The sequence below is a fragment of the Eptatretus burgeri genome, chromosome 11 (genome assembly GCF_056783735.1).
Source record: "Eptatretus burgeri isolate ZD-2024b chromosome 11, Ebu_testis_v1, whole genome shotgun sequence".
NCBI classification, from domain to species: domain Eukaryota; kingdom Metazoa; phylum Chordata; class Myxini; order Myxiniformes; family Myxinidae; genus Eptatretus; species Eptatretus burgeri.
This window is the reverse complement of record NC_140971.1, coordinates 84,590,713-84,609,267: the sequence shown is the minus strand read 5'-3', so window position 1 is coordinate 84,609,267 and position 18,555 is coordinate 84,590,713. Positions and strand designations below refer to the sequence as shown.

The 18,555-nt window shown below is 46.8% G+C and overlaps 1 long non-coding RNA gene across 1 annotated transcript; it reads left to right on the top strand.

Annotated features, from left to right (window-relative positions):
* The first annotated feature begins 4,081 nt into the window (after nucleotides 1–4,081).
* LOC147017514 (uncharacterized) lies at nucleotides 4,082–16,817 on the top strand. The gene is made up of 3 exons (XR_015049746.1): nucleotides 4,082–4,138; nucleotides 13,818–13,863; nucleotides 16,181–16,817. It is a non-coding gene; the product is annotated as an uncharacterized LOC147017514 (long non-coding RNA).
* Nucleotides 16,818–18,555: the final 1,738 nt, after the last annotated feature.

Sequence of the window (18,555 nt, the reverse complement as noted above, 5' to 3'; positions counted from 1 at the left end):
CCAAGATTATAATCCCCAGAGCCAAGGACTAGAACCCCTTTGCCAGATCTGATGCTTTGTTCAGAGCGTAGTATATGATGGTTATGATGATGAGTGTGCAGAATGAACTTGAGATTCTGCAATTCCAGTCCTGATTCAAAATGCAGAAACACATTGATTTCAGCAAGAAACTTGCATTTAAGCTTATATTTAAAAAAAAAAACATCACTTGTAGTCTAACAACCATTGTTCACACATAAACTACCATACACTGTTGGGTTATAAGAAGCGTTTCTGAAACAGCGTAATGTCTCCCGAATGCATTTTTTGCGTTTTATGTGGTTAAGGATTCAAATCCAGAAACACGTTGACTTCAGGAAGTTCCATGTTTTTGGTGAAATATAACGCTCATCGGTCATAATCTTCCATAAACAGCAAAAATTAGAGATGATTCCAACCCATCTGCAATGAGATGCCACATCTGGTTGTGGCCCTGTTTCTGTGTGTGTGTGTGTGTGTGTGTGTGTGTGTGTGTGTGTGTGTGTGTGTGTGTGTGTGTGTGTGAGGGGGGGGGTTGTGGGAGATATCATTGATGTAATTACTTTGGGAACGCCACAACTTCCAAGAGTGAGAGATGTGAAGTTGGCACACCACCCGTAGAGGAAAGAAGTCCTCCTTCTCGCACGGTCAAAGGTCTTGCAGGCTGTGAGAAGTTCATATTTACTCAGGAAGCTTGATACAAGATGGTGCAGAGGTATTGCATACTGACCTTTCAGCTGTCCCTTCTGAATTTCATTCTGACCTGATGATAAACTGTCAGACTGGTGCTTCACAGACAGGGAATTGCATCGGTGAGTGTGGAATCCCTTGGATGGATGTTAAGCTGAGAACCCATCTGCCACGATCAGATGGTGGACGTTATTGATCCCACAGTGTCTTTTGGAATGAATAGGCCATTGTTGCCAGTATTCCGGCCCAATTCTCAATTCCTGCACAGGCTCTCTGCCAAAGTAATGATGCAACTCATGAGCTGAAATTTTAATTGAATCCTGTTCAATATGTTTTGCTAATTATAACTGATGAAAGAGTTTGTTTGATAAGTGATGAGCTGTGGTCTCAGAATGGGCGTAGCTCTGCTTTGCACTCTTTATCCCCCTGCTGCCATCCAACTTTCAGCATGGTCTTGTAATCACCAGAGTGTTCGCCATGTTTCAAAAACCTTCATGGTCATGCGTCCCTGCATCTTGGTCAATTCTTGTGACCATGCAAGGTGATCTTCCAGTAACTTCTGATCTCATAGTCCTTTATGAGTTGGGTCTAAGTGTAGAATGTAATGCTGGGTGACAGGAAAGCCAAGAGGTACACACATAAGATGCCGAGTCTGGGTTCGAATCTTGACCCGGCTATAAACTGTCATCTCGGTGTTTCATTGGCAGGGTGATCCATCAATGTGTATGCCGTCCTTTGTATGGATGTTAAACGGGAATTCCGTCTGTTGGCATTAGATGGTGGGCATTAAAACGATGTCTTCCATGAAGAATAGGCGAGCTATTGCCGGCACCACGACTACTGGCTTACTGGTAGCAGGGGCATCAGCGGCACAGCTGCACTTCCAGAAAATGATGCAACTAGCAGCCACAGGCTGCACACGAAACAACAAAAACCCACAAAGTTTCAAACATATAGACACTTTCAAAATGGTGGTGGTGGTTGTTGTTGCTGTTGTTGCTGCTGTTGTTGCTGTTGCTGCTGCTGTTGTTGTTGCTGCTGCTGCTGTTGTTGTTGCTGCTGTTGTTGTTGCTGTTGCTGCTGCTGCTGCTGTTGTTGCTGTTTTTGTTGTTGTTGTTTAAAATGATATACAGGTGAATACGGAAAAAAGAAATGGTGGCAGTAGTTATTCACATTTACCCATGATGGAGTGTTTTAAACGACCCCCGCCACTGGCTCTGGATGCTTCGAACTTCAGCGATGCTTGGTGCCGACGGAGACAGCTGTTTGAACTGTTCTTGGAGGCGTCAGGACAGAGTTGAGAGTCGATACCGGAAAGAAAGAAAGTCGCCATCTTGGTTGTTGCATTGCGCCTGCGAAGCTGCGGTTGATGTTCACATTCAGCGAAGCCACGGACAGAACAGAAAGAAACTCAAGGGAGAGAGATTCATTAATTATGTATAAAGCAAGAGTCACATTTGCTCCACGGCGAGGATACGGCGGCCGTACCCCCCCCCCCCCTGAATTGACAGAAACGTGTGGCGGCCGCAGAGTTTCTGAGGTGGCCTCAGGGTGGCCCTACGCCGTATGGCTATCTTTTACAGGCCGTAGGGATCTCCGTGGAATTAAGGCCTAAGTCACATTTGGCACGGCGGCCATAGGGTCTCCAAAATCTACGGCCACTAGCAATTATACGGCGGCTGCAGTATTTCCATTGTCACACAATGTAGCAGTCACGTATGTTTTTATTTTTTGGGTAGCCGCACGGCGTATTTAGAAATTGTGGAGACCGAAAACGTGGGGGTGCCGTACGGTCTTTGATTTGATGTCGCACGGTGACCTTAGGGCGTCCCTGCGGCGGCCATAGAATTTTCAAGGCAGACGCAAGGCGAACGTGCGGCCAGACGGACGGTAACGAGTGGGCACATACACCAGTTCTTTTTTTACTGAAATAAAAATATAACAGTTCGGAATATACCAGTATATATAACTGAATATACTATAACTATAATATAAAAAACTGAATATACTATAACTATTATATATATATATATATATATATATATATATATATATATATATATATATATATATATATATATCTGAATATACCAGTTCTCCAGGCAAACATACGAAGTACGTATAGGCAACCACCTATACTCCAATGTCTAGCGGTAGCGCACGGTGGACGCACGGTCGACGCAGACTGCCACGGAGGCCGTACGTAGGACGCACGGCGGGCGTAGGGGAACCGTGCGTCGAACCTGCGTTGCCCGCATGTAGTCACACAGACCGCAAGGCCACCGTACGTTGAACACAGGGATGCCTTAGGACTACCCTACGGCGACCATGGAAATAGTGCGGCCGCCGTAATTTTGGGGGTGGAAGGGGGGGTTGGCTTGTCTTTTCGTAATTATTTGGCTTGTCGAATTGCTACAGCCAACCTAGAAATGAAAAAAGTTATAACTCCGCGCTATAATTCCACGGCGACCCCTACGGTCTGTAAAATATCGCCATACGGCGTAGGGCGACCCTGAGGCCACCTTAGAAACTGTGGCCGCCGCACGTTTCTGTCAATTCAGGGGGGGGGGGGGTACGGCTGCCATATCCTAGCCGTAGAGAAAATGTGACTTAGGCTTAAAGCGCGGAGTTATAACTTTTTTCATTTCTCGGTTGGCCGTATCAATTCGACAAGCTGTAGCCATGATGTAGATGTGTTCCATGTTGACCGTACGTTGGGCGTACGGTGGGTTTGCGTTATTCGTGCGGCTGCCGTAGGCTCTTATCAATGAAAAATGAATTTTTTCCAACCCCCAAAAATTACGGCGGCCGCACTATTTGCACGGTCGCCGTAGGGTAGTCCTACGTACGGCCTCCGTGGCAGTCTGCGTCCACCGTGCGCTGCCGCTAGAGATCGGAGTATAGGTGTTTGCCACCAGTGTTGGGTACAAAAGCGATAATCCGATAACGGATAATTATCGAAGTTTACTAGTTTTATCGGACTGTTATCGGAAGTTAACTTCCATTTATCGTTATCGGACCAGTTAACTTCCGGTAACTCGATTTTTTTTTAGTCCCATAATGTCCGTTAATTTTTTTGTCCGATAACATTTTTATCATTTCCGGGTCGCATTTCGCCGAACTAATTAATTATATTATCAATGAGGAGAAAAATGTACGTGATTATAGATTACATGGTTTACAAGATAATGCTGAATCAGGCCGCCGCGTGAACAAAATGGAAGAAGAGGAAGAGGAAGAGGAGGTGGAGGAAGAGGAGGTGGAGGAGGAGGAGGAGGAGGAGGAGGAGGAGGAGGAGGAGGAGGAGGAGGAAGAGGAAGAAGACGACGAAGAAGAAGAAGAAGAGGAAGAGGAAGAAGAAGAAGAAGAAGAAGAAGCATCTGACTTGCAATGGCGACTTCCTCAGCCATGGGGCTGCGCGGCTCTGCAGGTACTGGGTCCGGTCAAGGTTGGGAAACCCGAAAAATAAAAACATATGTGACTGCTTCATTGTGTGACCGTGGAAATACTGCGGCCGCCCGAAAATTGCTCATGGCCGGAGATTTTTTTCGACCCGACGGCCGCCGAGCCAAATGTGACTGAAGTATAAGTAAAATCCTCTTGTCGGTGGGGCTGAGCGTAGACTTCCCATCGCAGAGGAACACTCAGGGGGACACATGTCACGTGTGTGAAAGGCCAATTATAATGTACAAGTACGGGCCCGTAGGTGCGTAAACGACGACTGGATTGGGGCATTATTTCACCCCTCCCCTCTCACCCACCCCCCCATCTCCCGCCCCCTCCTCTCTCCTCTCTCTCGTTCCAGTACCCTCTCTCGTGGGTGAGGCGTGCCAGTATGTGCAGCTTCATTCCTTCGCTCTCGTAAACGACGACTGGATTGGGGCATTTTTTTTCAATTACATTGGACCAACCATATCATAAATGGTCATAACTTGGGAAACACCTGGGAAACATACTCAGGTCCCCAGCGTCAATTGTGACGTCATATCAAACGAAGAAGAATTGTGACGCCCCCTCTCTCTCTCGCTCCCCCCTTGCTCCCCCCAAGTCTCATCACTCCTCTCTCACCCCTCCTCTCTCCCCCTCTCTTGAATTGTGACACCCCCTCTCTCACCCCTAGTCTCACCCCTCCTCTCTCTCCCCCTCCTCTCTCTCGCCCCACTCTCACCCCCCTCTCTTGCCCCTCCTCTCTCCCCTCTCTTGAATTGTGTCACCCCCTCTCTCCCCCTCTCTCACCCCTAGTCTTGCTCCTCCTCTCTCCGCCCTCCTCTCTCGCCCCTCTCTCTCTCGCCCCTCTCTCTCTCGCCCCTCTCTCTCTCGCCCCTCTCTCTCTCTCTCGCCCCTCTCTCTCTCGCCCCTCTCTCTCGCCCCTCTCTCTCTCGCCCTCTCTCTCTCGCCCCTCTCTCTCTCGCCCCTCTCTCTCGCCCCTCTCTCTCTCGCCCCTCTCTCTCTCGCCCCTCTCTCTCTCGCCCTCTCTCTCTCGCCCCTCTCTCTCTCGCCCCTCTCTCTCTCGCCCCTCTCTCTCGCCCCCACTTCCACTCCCCTCTCACGCCCCCTCTCTCTCGCCCTCTCTCTCTCGCCCCCTCTCTCTCGCCCCCTCTCTCTCGCCCCTCTCTCTCGCCCTCTCTCTCGCCCCTCTCTCTCGCCCCTCTCTCTCGCCCCCTCTCTCTCGCCCCCTCTCTCTCGCCCCTCTCTCTCTCGCCCCCACTTCCACTCCCCCTCTCACGCCCCCTCTCTCTCGCCCTCTCTCTCTCGCCCTCTCTCTCTCGCCCTCTCTCTCTCGCCCTCTCTCTCTCGCCCCCTCTCTCTCGCCCCTCTCTCTCGCCCCCTCTCTCTCGCCCCTCTCTCTCGCCCCTCTCTCTCGCCCCTCTCTCTCGCCCCTCTCGCCCCTCTCTCTCGCCCCCACTCTCACCCCCTCTCTCCCCCCTCTCTTGCCCTCCTCTCTCCCCCCTAGTCTCGCCCTTCCTCTCTCTCCCCTCCTCTCTCGCCCCTCTCTCTCGCCCCCACTCTCATCCCCCCCTCTCCCGTCCCCCTCTCTCGTAACTTGGGAACCGCTCGTCCAATTAATATCAAACCTCGAAAAGGCACATCCGCGGGTCCCCAGCAATATTCCTGGCAAGTTTCAATCAGATCGGACCGTCAATCGTGCAAAAATAAATAATAATAAATAAATAAATAAACATTAAGTGTGATGTCATTCGTGACGTCATATCACCGTGTCTTGACATTGGTCGACAGATAAATGGCTGTAACTTGGGAACTGCTTATCCGATTGATATCAAACCTTGAAAAGGCACATCCCCGGGTCCCCAGCAATATTCCTGGCAAGTTTCAATCAGATTGGACCGTCAATCGTGCCAAAAATAAATAAATAAATAAACAAGCATTAATTGTGACGTCATAGCTCTGTGTCTTGTCATTGGTCGACAGATAAATGGCCGTAACTTGGGAACCGCTCGTCCGATTGATATCAAACCTCGAAAAGGCACATCCACGGGGCCCCGGCAACATTCTTGGCAAGTTTCAATCTGAAGAGGAAGCATTGTGACGTAATTCGTGATGTCATAGCACCGTGTCCTGTCTGGTTGACAGACAATATATCGGTCGTTATTGGTTGACAGACATTGGTCATTGTATCACGTTATTCTTTTTATTCAATTATTGTGCTATTATTATTATTATTATTCTTCTTAATATGCTGTTGTCATTATTCTGAGAAAAATGGCATGATAAGGTGATAAGGTGGAACGACACTTCAGCTGCCATATATACACCATTTCAACACTGAAAAAAGCAATAAAATGGCCGTAACTTGGGAACCGCTCGTCCGATTGACATCAAACCTCGAAAAGGCACATCTGCGGGGCCCCGGCAATATTCCTGGCAAGTTTCAATCTGATCGGACCGGCGGTCTTCGAGAAACACCGGTCGCAGACAGACAGACACACGCACAGAGATTGCTGGAATTATAGATAGACTGGTATGTGGCCGTAAAAAAAAAAAAAAAAAAAAAAAAAAAAAAAAAAAAAAAAAAATTCAAAGCTTGCAACAAACAACAACCACGCAGGCCGTTTCTTCGCTCTTGCGTGCCCGTACGTGCGTGGCCCAGAAGTTCGCATATTATTCGCAGTTACGATTATTCGCAATTTAGTTTTAATACCCAATTATTCAATTAGCTCCAACGTATTTTACCTTTTCGCAATGTCGTGGCAAGGAAAAACAAAAAGAGAAGAGAAAAGAGAGAAAAAAAATTACTTCCTGGTTCGGAGCATACCAGCACTCTGATGTTACCGAAATTTATGCACCGTCTAATATGAAAACGATCATAACTTGGGGCATTGTGTTTATCTATAAATGCGCATAAGAAATCGAGAAATTATTAGAATACACGAAGTCATCACTCTCCGGAAGCCCGTACATTGTAACCCATAATGGGGAACGCGGCTGAGCTTCCCTTCCCCATCGGCCACGCCCACGCAACAACGTGTCTTGTCATTGGTTTTTTTTTTTTTTTTTTTTTTTTTTTTTTTTTTTTTTTGTATACCTTGGTCGAGGCTCGTAGGAGAGCTAACACACAACTCACAGCAAGGAGGCATGAGACAAGAGGGGTGGGAGTGGAAGGGACAAAACATTGGGGAACAGACACAGGTGAACTGTGGAAGGGAGAGGGAGGGGGATGGGACGGGAACATGGCGAGGAGAAGATGGACATTACAGGGACTTTCAGGAAGGAAAGCAGGAGAATTGAAGGAAGTGGGCTTGAGTGGATTATCGGGGGTAGAAAAGATCGAGGATTTGGATGGGGAAGATAAGAGATGGTGGTGACCAGCTGTTTTGAAAGCCTGGAGGGAAGAATGGGAAAGAATAGAGTGAGGAAGTTTATTCCAAAGGCGGGAAAAAAAGAGGAATGAAAGAGTGAAGATGAGCAGTGATTCGTGATTTTGGTAGTTTTACCAGAAGGGGGTTGTTGGCGGACCTTGAGCGCCCTGTGCAAATGTGGTTGGGACAAATCGCAGAGAGAGCAGGGGGGGCAAGGCTGGAGAGGAGTCGGTAGAAGACAGAAAGACCACCGACCAACCTGCGGTGATTGAGTGAGAGGCCCAAAGACTCAGCTTCATTGCGGGAGATGCCAATGATCTTAAAAGCCCTGGTTTCGACAGCGTGAAGTCGAGAAAGGTGGGAGGCAGGAGCACCAGCCCAGAGGGGAGAGCAGTACTCCATCAGGCTACGGACAAAAGCTTTGTAAGTAGTCAGGAGCTCAAGAGGGCCGAGGAAGGACTTTGCACGACGGAGGATTCCCAGTCGGCGACTGGCTTTTGAGGCGAGGTTGGAAATGTGACTTTCCCAGGAAAGGTCATGGCAGATAGTGAGACCCAGAAGCTTGAAAGAAAAGACTTCTTCCAGAGGATTGTTGAGAAAGTGGATGGGGGGGTTTTGTAAACGGTCCTTTCGAAGAGACATAGTGAGAGTGTGAGATTTGTGTGATTGAAAGACATGTTCCACGTGTTGGACCAGTTTGTGATTTTATCCAGATCTGCAGTGAGCGAAGAAGCTGCTGCTTGCCGGTCTGAGGGATGACAGATGGTACGGGCAGAGGGTGGAGTCATCGGCAAAGAGAAATAGAGGATTTTCCAGAGAGTCCGAGAGATCATTGATGAAAACCAGAAAAAGAACAGGGCCCAGAACGCTACCTTGAGGAACTCCAGCCTGCACAGGAAGAGGGGATGAAAGAACTCCATTTAGGGCCACACGTTGACTGCGACAGGAGAGGAAGTCTGCGAGCCATGAGTGGAGATGGCCTTGAATACCATGGGAAGAGAGTTTGGTGAGTAGGGCAGGGTGCCAGACTGTGTCAAAAGCACGTGATATGTCCAGGGATACGGCTCGGATTAGAAGACGATGGGTAAGGTAAGTACAGAGCTATTCTCTACCCTAACCCCTAACACTATTTGGGGGGTTTGTGTTTGATACAGAAACACAATGCTGTCGAAACACTACGCTGGATACAGAAACACTACGCTGGATACAGAAACACTATGCTGGATACAGAAACACTACGCTGGATACAGAAACACTACGCTGGATACAGAAACACTACGCTGGATACAGAAACACTATAGCGTGGCTAACAGTGCATCTATGTCTTGACTTTCTTCTTCAGGAGGCGGAGGCGGTACGTTCCTCGAAGACCCCACCGGAGACGGTTCCTGCGGAGACACAAAAAGCGGCAACGATTCAGAAAGGACTTTATCGCTACAAAAGAGAAGCTTTTTAAGCCTGATGACCTAAAAATCGGTAAAGTTTCCTTTTGGCATGACGTTGAGGGGCAATCTTACTCTGACCCATGGCTTATCAGCCTGGCTCTGAAGGATATGATGCCAAATGAGGAGCTAGACGCTATGTTTCACCAACACCGCGTCTTCATTATTCGCTGGATTAAGGTGTCCTGGCAGTTTTATGACGGTGGGGTGGTTAACGAATCTCATGGGGAGCCGAAAGAGCACAACTACGCCCTTGGTAAGCGGATGATCTGGTGGCACAATGGCAAGCAAGCCCGAACTAGGATCCTAAAGGACCTCCTTCTGTGGAATTTTACCGGTTCTAAGCAGCTTAAGCCGAAGCAGGGGCGTTACAAGGTGTTCCGAAAATACCTGGGTATCGTTGATCCGGTGCTGGACCCCCAAACGGCGGGGAAGAAGAACACGGAATGGCGCACACACACCAACACCAACACGGGGCTCCTAACAAACAGAGACGACCAGTCAGCATCCATGGGGTATGTTCAATTCTTCAGCGAGAAACGCTTGACAGATAAACCTTTCATTCGAGTTTTCTATCAAGCGAAATTCTCGTTCTTCGAAGAGAAGATGGGAAAGAAACAACACGACTAACCTGTGGCTTGGCTTGAAGGCGTAGCTCGTGATCAAGTCTCCTTTTCAATGCTTCACAATGCCCATTCGATGGATACCACTCCTCGACTCCTTTGTTGCTGGTGATCACCACAAGTGGCGAGTTGAAGTTTTGGAAACTCCCTTTCACTTGGATTCTCAGTGGATAACGATCCAGCAGTTGCAACAATGCCGTATATGGCATATCTTTTTCTCCATCGAATTCATCCATGACAACCACTTCATGGTTTGGTAAATAAATGGCCATAACTTGGGAAGCACTTGTCCGATTAATATCAAACCTTGAAAAGGCACATCCTCAGGTCCCCAGCAATATATCTGGCAAGTTTCAATTAGATCGGACCAGTGGTTGTCGAGAAACAGCGGTCACACACACACACACACACACACACACACACACACACACACACACACACACACACACACACACACACACACACACACACACACACACACACACACACACACACACACACACACCCACACACACACACACACACACACACACACACACACACACACACACACACACACACACACACACACACACACACACACACCTGGAATTATAGATAGATATAAGTTTTCATATCCCATTCTCCTTTTTGTGTCTTTTTGACTCCCTTGGTTTGTTCTGTTTTTATAGCGTGTTGTCGACCCTCTTCCTTGTGCTTTTCATTATAAAAAAAATAATTATCCTTTAAAAGGTAAGAGTGTGTTTCAGCCATCTGCTTTCTGTGTGGGTTTGCCATCGTTTTGGCTCATTTGGACGACCTTTGGGAATGGTAAAGAAGAGTAACTATTGAACGCAGTGCCTTAAAAGACCGCTTGGACCATCTCTCAGGCCATAAGGTCCTGGCCGTGAGTAATTCTGCATCAACTGATACTCAGACGCAACAGGATTTTAAAAATTATCTTGTTTGGTATCATGTTGTTCTTCTGGTTAAATGTTGAGCCTTGCCGGCGTGCGGAGCTTTTTAAATGCAGGGTGAGAAGCAACCGCCAGAAACCGGAGACGGCTGAATATATGAACGCACAGACAGACACCACACTTCACATTATATGCATACTATAAAAGGAATAACCTATACCAAATAACTACGTGGCATTCTCTCAAGCGGGGCTTTTACTGTGGAGGTTACACAGGTCCTTGCTAATACTTCCAACTATTTTCTCTTAAATGACTCGACCCGGTCATTATAAAGGTATTTGTTGAGGACTTCCAGGAATATCACGACAATGCGAAAGGAAACATTCATCATTATTTAGTCATGGTCACTTGACAGTTGCAATTACACGGGGTTTCCGCATTTCTCATGGGATTGTGAATTGGACAGGCAACCGTGATGGGCCATGACATGTAGAAGCTGTTTCGATCACGGTTTCCATTAAGTTGGTGATAGCATGATAGAGGAGGTGGAAAGTGTTCAATATTCCGCTGTTTCGATGTGGAAATGCGCGTTTTGTATTTTTAGATCCTCCTGGAGGATCCTGAGGATCCTCCTTAGGTGTCATTTCCCTGGTCTCTATTTATGCTCCGACTGAGGCGAGTGATCTTACCGTGAAGGATGCATTCTACGCCACACTCGAGTCTGTGGTTGATCAGTGCCCCAGACGAGATACACTTCTAGTCTTGGGGGATTTCAATGCATCGACTGGAACTGATAGGGATGGTTATGAGGTGTGTGTTGGTCCCCATGGGTCAGGAACTATGAACCAGAATAGCACTAAGTTCCTTGACTTTGCAAGAAGTCATGGACTTAGGGTGGCTGGTTCATGGTTTCAGCGCCCGCAAGCTCATCGCTGGACTTGGTATTCCAACGCTGGCGGTGTGGCAAAGGAGATTGACCATGTCCTCATTGACGGTCGTTGGAGGATGATCCAGAACTGCAGGGTCTACCGGAGTGCTCAGTTCCTCAATACTGACCACAGGCTTGTTGTAGCAACTCTAAAGCTGCACCTTAAATCCTGGAGAATGGTACCATCCCAGCCTAGGCTGGATGTTGCCAAGCTCAGGGATGAGAGAGTAGCTGAGGAGTTTGCGAACAGGCTGAGTGGACACTTGGGGGTCTGGGTGCTTTGGGGGTCCTGAAGAGTTGTGGAGCACCTTCAAGACCACCGTCCTTGATGTTGCCGGTGGATGCCTTGGAGTTCACCGCAGGGCAAAGAAGAATTTTGTCTCTCAAGGGACACTGGATACCATTGACCAGAGTCGCAGGGCCAGGCTGAATGGCAGAGCTGAGCTGTTCAGGGAGCTGAGGCGTAAAACTGTACGTGCACTGAGGGTGGACAAGGAGGCCTATGTGCGAGGAATCTGTGAGGGGGTAGAGCATCACCTGTGGACAGGTGATTCTCGTCCCGCTTACAGGGGAATTCGCGCATTACGTTCATCCAAGCCCATCCCTCGGAGCACTGCAGTTCGAGCAGAGAGTGGTAGGCTCTTGACAGAGGAGTCTGAAGTGAAGGCCCGCAGGGCCGGTTACTTTGAGCGGTTGTACCAGGCTGATCCCCCAACTGTCGAGTTGGACGTCAAGGGTGTTACAATCCCTGTTGCTGACCCTCGAATCAACTGTGGTCCACCATCGCTTGTGGAAACACGGGCTGCGGTGAACCAGTTGAAACGGGGCAAAGCTCCAGGGATCTGTGGCATCCATGCTGAACTTCTCAAGGCTGGTGGAAATGCTGCACTCGCGTCGTTGCATGCAGTTTTGTGCTCTGCCTGGAACACAGGCATCATCCCAACTGACTGGAAGAGGGGCCTTGTTGTCCCTCTCTGGAAAGGGAAGGGTGATCGCCAAGACTGCAACAACTACCGAGGGGTGACGCTGCTCTCAGTGCCGGGCAAGGTCTTTGCTCGGATAATTCTTGATAGGGTTCGCCACCATCTGCTTGAGCACCAGCGTCCAGAGCAGTCAGGCTTTACACCAAAGAGGTCAACGATTGACCGTATCCTTGCTCTTCGTGTCCTCACTGAACGCAGATGAGAGTTTCGGCAGGGGCTGCTTGCAGCCTATGTTGATCTCTGTAAAGCGTTCGATTCAGTGAATCGGGATGTCCTCTGGAGGATTCTTGGTCTTCGTGGGGTGCCACCGAAACTGATCGATCTGATGTCTGAACTCTACTCTGGTACTGAGAGTGCTGTGAAGTGTGGTGGTACCGCCTCTGACTTATTTCCAGTTGTGACTGGAGTTCGTCAGGGATGTGTACTTGCCCCCACACTTTTCAGCACTTGTATGGACTGGATTTTTGGGAGGATGTCGGAGAGATCAAGTTGTGGTGCATCGTTTGGCAATGTCAAGATCTCGGACCTTGATTTTGCAGATGATGCAGTCATCTTTGCGGAGACTTTAGACATCCTCTTGGGGGCCCTCGAGGTGCTGAATGAGGAGTCGGAGCCGTTGGGATTACGGATTTCTTGGGTCAAAACAAAGATCCAGGCTTTCGGTGACATCTTGGATGCTGCTGTCCTGTCTGTGTCTGTTTGTGGTGAGGATGTTGAGGTCGTGGATAGATTCACTTACCTTGGCAGTGATATTCATGTCTCCGCAGGTTGTGAGCCGGAGGTCAATAGACGTCTGGGTCGGGCCTGGGGAGTCATGGATTCACTGGATCATGGGGTGTGGCGCTGCCGGTACCTGTGCGGGAGGACGAAAGTCCGAGTCTTCAGGTCCTTGGTACTTCCAGTCTTGCTCTATGGGTGCGAGACTTGGACTTTGACCAAGGATCTGAGACGGAGACTTAATTCCTTTGGTACCAGGTCTCTTCGGAGAATCCTTGGCTATCGCTGGTCGGATTTTGTGTCCAACGAGCGGTTGCTGAGAGAGACTCGGATGAGATTTGTTACCTGCATAGTCCGTGAGCGTCAGCTGCGGCTGTATGGACATGTGGCTCGTTTTCCTGACGCTGATCCTGCTCACCAGATTCTCTCAGCGAGGGAGTCTCATGAGTGGAGGAGGCCAGTGGGCCGACCACGTGCCTCATGGTTGCAGCAGGTTGACCATCATCTCAAGGAGATGGGGATGGGCCTGGCATCTGCCTGGGGGATGGCCAGACGGAGGCCCCTGGAGTACCGGCGGAAAGTGGACGCAGCGACGCGCTGTTCTGGCACATGCTCCCATACCTGACCTGACCTGGAGGATCTCTAAGTCTTACTCACGTTGTTGTTCTTCATCTTCTTCTTGTGGACTTCTTTGTTTCACAGCCTACAGTTTTCATCGAAACTTCCTGAAACTTGGCATATATACAGGGTGAGTCAGAAGTAGCGCCCGATTTCTGTCAGTTGATTGTTTGTTTGCCATTTGTATTACAGTGTACAAGAAGGTGGAAATAACTGAATGACATGTTTATCTAACCATTTATTCAAGAAAAAAAATATTACGGAACTGTACCAAGCTGTTTTACTTGCAATTTTCAGTGCCCTCCCTTCAAAGTGCAGGCACAGAGCGGCACACATGTCTGCAGAGTTCGGTATCAATTTCCTCAAACTTGCAGTGATTTAAGCCTTCAATTCCTGAATGATACGAGGCTTTTCACGATAAACAAGGTCTTCCATGAGCCTCCAAAGAAAGAAATCTGGAGGTGTAAGGGATGGGGAGCGTGCCGGCCACTCGATTGGACTGCAGCGGCCGATTCACTTTCTGGGATAAAATTAACAATCTGCAAGACAATTATTAACAACATGACTTCCCAGAAAGAATCTGACAGCCGAAAAACCAGAAATCGGGTGCTACTTCTGACTCGCCCTGTATGTAAAAAGACCCTGTGCAGACAGTAAACATCTCCGATTTTGAAAATTCCTCCTAGAAAAAAAAAAGTTATGAGGTCAAAATATCTCCGCTAATGGAAATCGCCTAAAATTTTCTCCGAAACTAGGCAAGCTTTTTGAATTCTGTTTGCGGGAATCGAACAGGGCATTAGCAGAGATGAATTACCGCACATATGATACATCACTATGATGTCATATCAATTTTTATGACATCATTCCTATTTTTGGACATTTTTTGTTTCACAACCCAGAGTTTTCATCGGATCTTCGTGAAACTTGCCATGTATATGCGGAAAGCCCACACGCTGGCAGGAACCATCTCCGATTTTGGAAATTCTTCCTAGAAAAAAAGTTGACGTCATAATATCGCCGCTAATGGAAATCACCTATACCATTATCTCTGAAACTAGGCAAGCTGTTTGAATTTTGTTTGCGTGAATCAAGCCGGCAATTAGCACAGATAATTTATCGCAAACCAGATACATCACAATGACGTCATATTCGTTTTAATGACGTCATCATTAAGAGGACGAGGATCTTAGCTCATTTGAGCTTGTTTTTTCCGTGTGTACATCGTCAAGGCTTGCGGAAGAGGTGTAATTCGTACACTGAATGGATCAGGACGTGTGGGGGGATGATTGGTGGACCAATCACTGAGCGGACAAAGACCTTTGAAAAATAACCATTGTGAAGAAGAAAAAGAAGAGGAAGAGACGTATATGGTAGCGTAGAAGGAAAACGCATATATCGTTTCTAAAGGAGATACAAGGGTTGAAATGCATTTTCAAATTAATTGTAAATACTTTTGAATGAGGAAGAAGCATTTGTATTTCATGTCGATTCAGTTTGGAGATACAGTATTGAGAAAAGAGGGGCTGGGAAAAAAATGTAGAACCAGAACCAGAACCTGAAGGAAATTCAAGTTGAAATGAGAATCGTTATGGAGTGAAAAAGGAAGTTTTTTTTTTTTAGTTTTTTTTTGAAGCGAGGAAAGGAAATTGGATAATTTTGAGGTTGAAGCGAGGAAAGGAAATTGGATAATTTTGAGGTTGAAGTAAGATACCATTGAAGAAGAAAACCAAATGAGAAATATGGAGACAAAGAATTTTCATTCTTCCTATTTCTATTTTATAAGTGGGAGGAGGGGGGGACAGAGTTGGGGTTGGAGAGAGAGGGAGGGGGATATTGGACAAATTTGGGAGGGGGAGGTTAAGGCTTTGGCGCAGAGGCGTGAAGACTTTCAGTGGTGGGGGGGGATTGAAGAGTTGTGGTTGGGGGGTGTGGAGGGGTTTGTCGAGTTGGAGTCGGGTGGAGATTGACACCTTAGGTTTGGGAGGGGTAGGTGAGGACTTGGGGATTGTGAGGGGCGGGCGGGGAGTGGGGGGGGCGAGAGTTGAGGACTTGAAGAAACATTTAAATTTGCTTGTTTTTTCAGTAGGTCCCTGCTACCTTGATTGTAAGAGCTCTGAATGCGACGTCATTTCCTTCATTTCATCTTCCATACCATACATCTCAAGTCCTCACCAGTGTTGCCAAATAGATGAGGGTTAAACAGGCATTGATAAGCCAACACAGTGTGGAACGTTTGATGAGGTTTTGACCCAGTCGACCAACAATGGGGATTATAGCGATTTCAAATCAACCTGATATGCATGCACCGTATTAGCACTGGTCCACAAGGTTGGTTGAAAGCAATTCCTCCGTTATTTTGTACTCACAAAACGAAAGTTTATACGTGAGATGTTGAATTCATTTTTCGCTTTCTTTCATTTGAAACCAATTCCTGTTGGCATGGACAGACATTGCAGGTACCTGCAGCCTTCAGCGGAGCCTGCCCTGAGTGCATGCGAGTCGGCAGGCAGGCAGGCAGCCTGCCAGGCAGCTGCGACTGCGTGGCCCTTTCACCTGCAGAAAGATGCTGCTTGCTCATTAAGCTCAATTGTGGTTAATGAGTTGGGGACGGTAACGACAAGGCAAGATGGTTATTAATTAGGTGCAAACAGCCATCGACTGAATGGGAATTAGTCATGGACTGTTTGCCCAATGATGCTGGCCCGTCAGTCATTTTTGCCGCCTTAGGATGAGGGTGTATTTTGAAAGTGGAAACATGGAACTCAAGAAAAAAAAGTTTATTCACAACCTGAAGTTCAATCCTCCCTTATTATGCTTCTTTTAAGTCCTTGTTTTCATTATAGCTTGAGCATCCGAGGATTTTAAGATCTTCCTTCATCTCCTTTTTCAGTATTATCATAATTTTGCTTATATTATAGTATACTTTAGATGAACAAACATTTACTTGGTCAAATAATTATTTGAATTATTTGTAAGTGAATCCATGTATCCAGACTAATTGGGTTCGTCTGTCTGATATTCCCATCTGAGGATGCAAATCATCGGTTTTGTCAATTTTCCTGTTCGTTTTACATTATCAGTGTCATTCAAACCCGTAGCTTATTGCTTGTTGGATGTATAAACGATTTTAGTCGAAACGATGGCCTCCATTTTCACGAGTTCAATTATTTTTTTTCAAATACAGTAACTTATCCAAAGTATATTTATTATGGAATATCTCGATGCCAAAATTTTTCTAAAATTGTTTGTGCCGCTATGGAGATATCAACAATCGCGTCTATATACCTCGTGCACATCAAAACTATATATAGTAGGTACGTGCGATTTATTTTCAAAAAGTTGAAACCAATGCTATCAGGAACCTCACCGAGCATTGGGGGGAAAAAATGTTCAAAAAAATGTCTGCAAACGACCTCGAGAAGGTACAACACCTGTGTTGAGTTTCGCTAGCGCAAGACCATTCCTTCATGGTTGGGGATGGCCCTTCGACTTTGTCAATGATGACTTCAACGGGAGAAACATCCAATCATCACAAATTCTATTTTCTGCATAATCTCGAGCAAAATCCAACACTGTCAATCTGTTCTTCAGATTTCGGCAAACCATAGCAACCAAACTTGTAGATAATGAGACAATTGCTTTTTAATGCTTCGTAAATGGAATACTGTCCAGGGTTATTTTCATTCTGTTTATGTGATTCATCATCAAAATGAAATGTTAAAATCGATAAACATATTTGAAAACTCCAGAATTTTCGAAATTTCCCTTAATGTCCACAAATCGAGCATTACACATAATTGGCATTTCATAATGTTAACACCTTCAAATTCTCTATTTATGAAATCGAGCTTCCGTAGAATGGTTCAGTGCAGATGCCTCATATCTGCCTATAATCACCATATTTTGTCAACAATCACATTTTCTGAGTTCCAATCGCATTATTACCCCCACAGTATACGCTCCGTCAGCGATTAGTGAAGAAAAAAATGGTACTGATACTTCTTTACTTGCAGAAAGGCATCTCTCTCTGGAGGAACATAAAATGGTCAACCTCGCAAAATCTTTCCTAAGTTCCTTAAGGGCACAATTATCCCATATTATTCCTGTCGAGTGATCTGTGATATATGTACGAACAGATGGGATTTTAACACATTTTTTACGCTTTGCGATATGTCTTTATTAAGGTAATAAAAAAGGAAATTAGCTGGGGCAGCAAAATTCAGAACAAGAAAGCAGAGATTATTTTGCCCTATTGTGTCTGTTTGCCTTTCGCTCAATACCTATCCCTCAAACAAGTGCTGTGAGACTACAACCCATGCCCCCAGAGGGCAAGACCTGGTGGGAGAGGGGCGATGCACCCCAATAATGTGCAAAGGCAGAGATAAATCGGTGACAATTGTATTTTCTCTCCACATTTACAATTACCGGCCGATGTGCATCGTCAAAGTATTGCAAAATGACGTGGACGCCACACCCGTCCACACACTGCACCACACTTACAGAGCGGTTCATTGGCATCTCAGCATGGCTGGGCAGAAACAATAGTCCGTTGTTTCAGAAAACTCCAATTGGCAATTGATATGGCCCAGCGCTGCATCTTAATGAAGCCGTAGTGAATTATCAAGAAGAATCTAAAAATTTTATGTCGAATTTCTAAAATGCACCAATAATGGATTTATCAACCAGCCAAGAGTGAAACGAAGTGCATTTTCAGAAAATCCTTATTCTGTGCAAATGTCATTGTGTTTGTCAGCTCACTCACTATATGTTGATAAGGGTGATGATATATTTCTTATGTAAGCACAGCATTGGGGATAGAGCA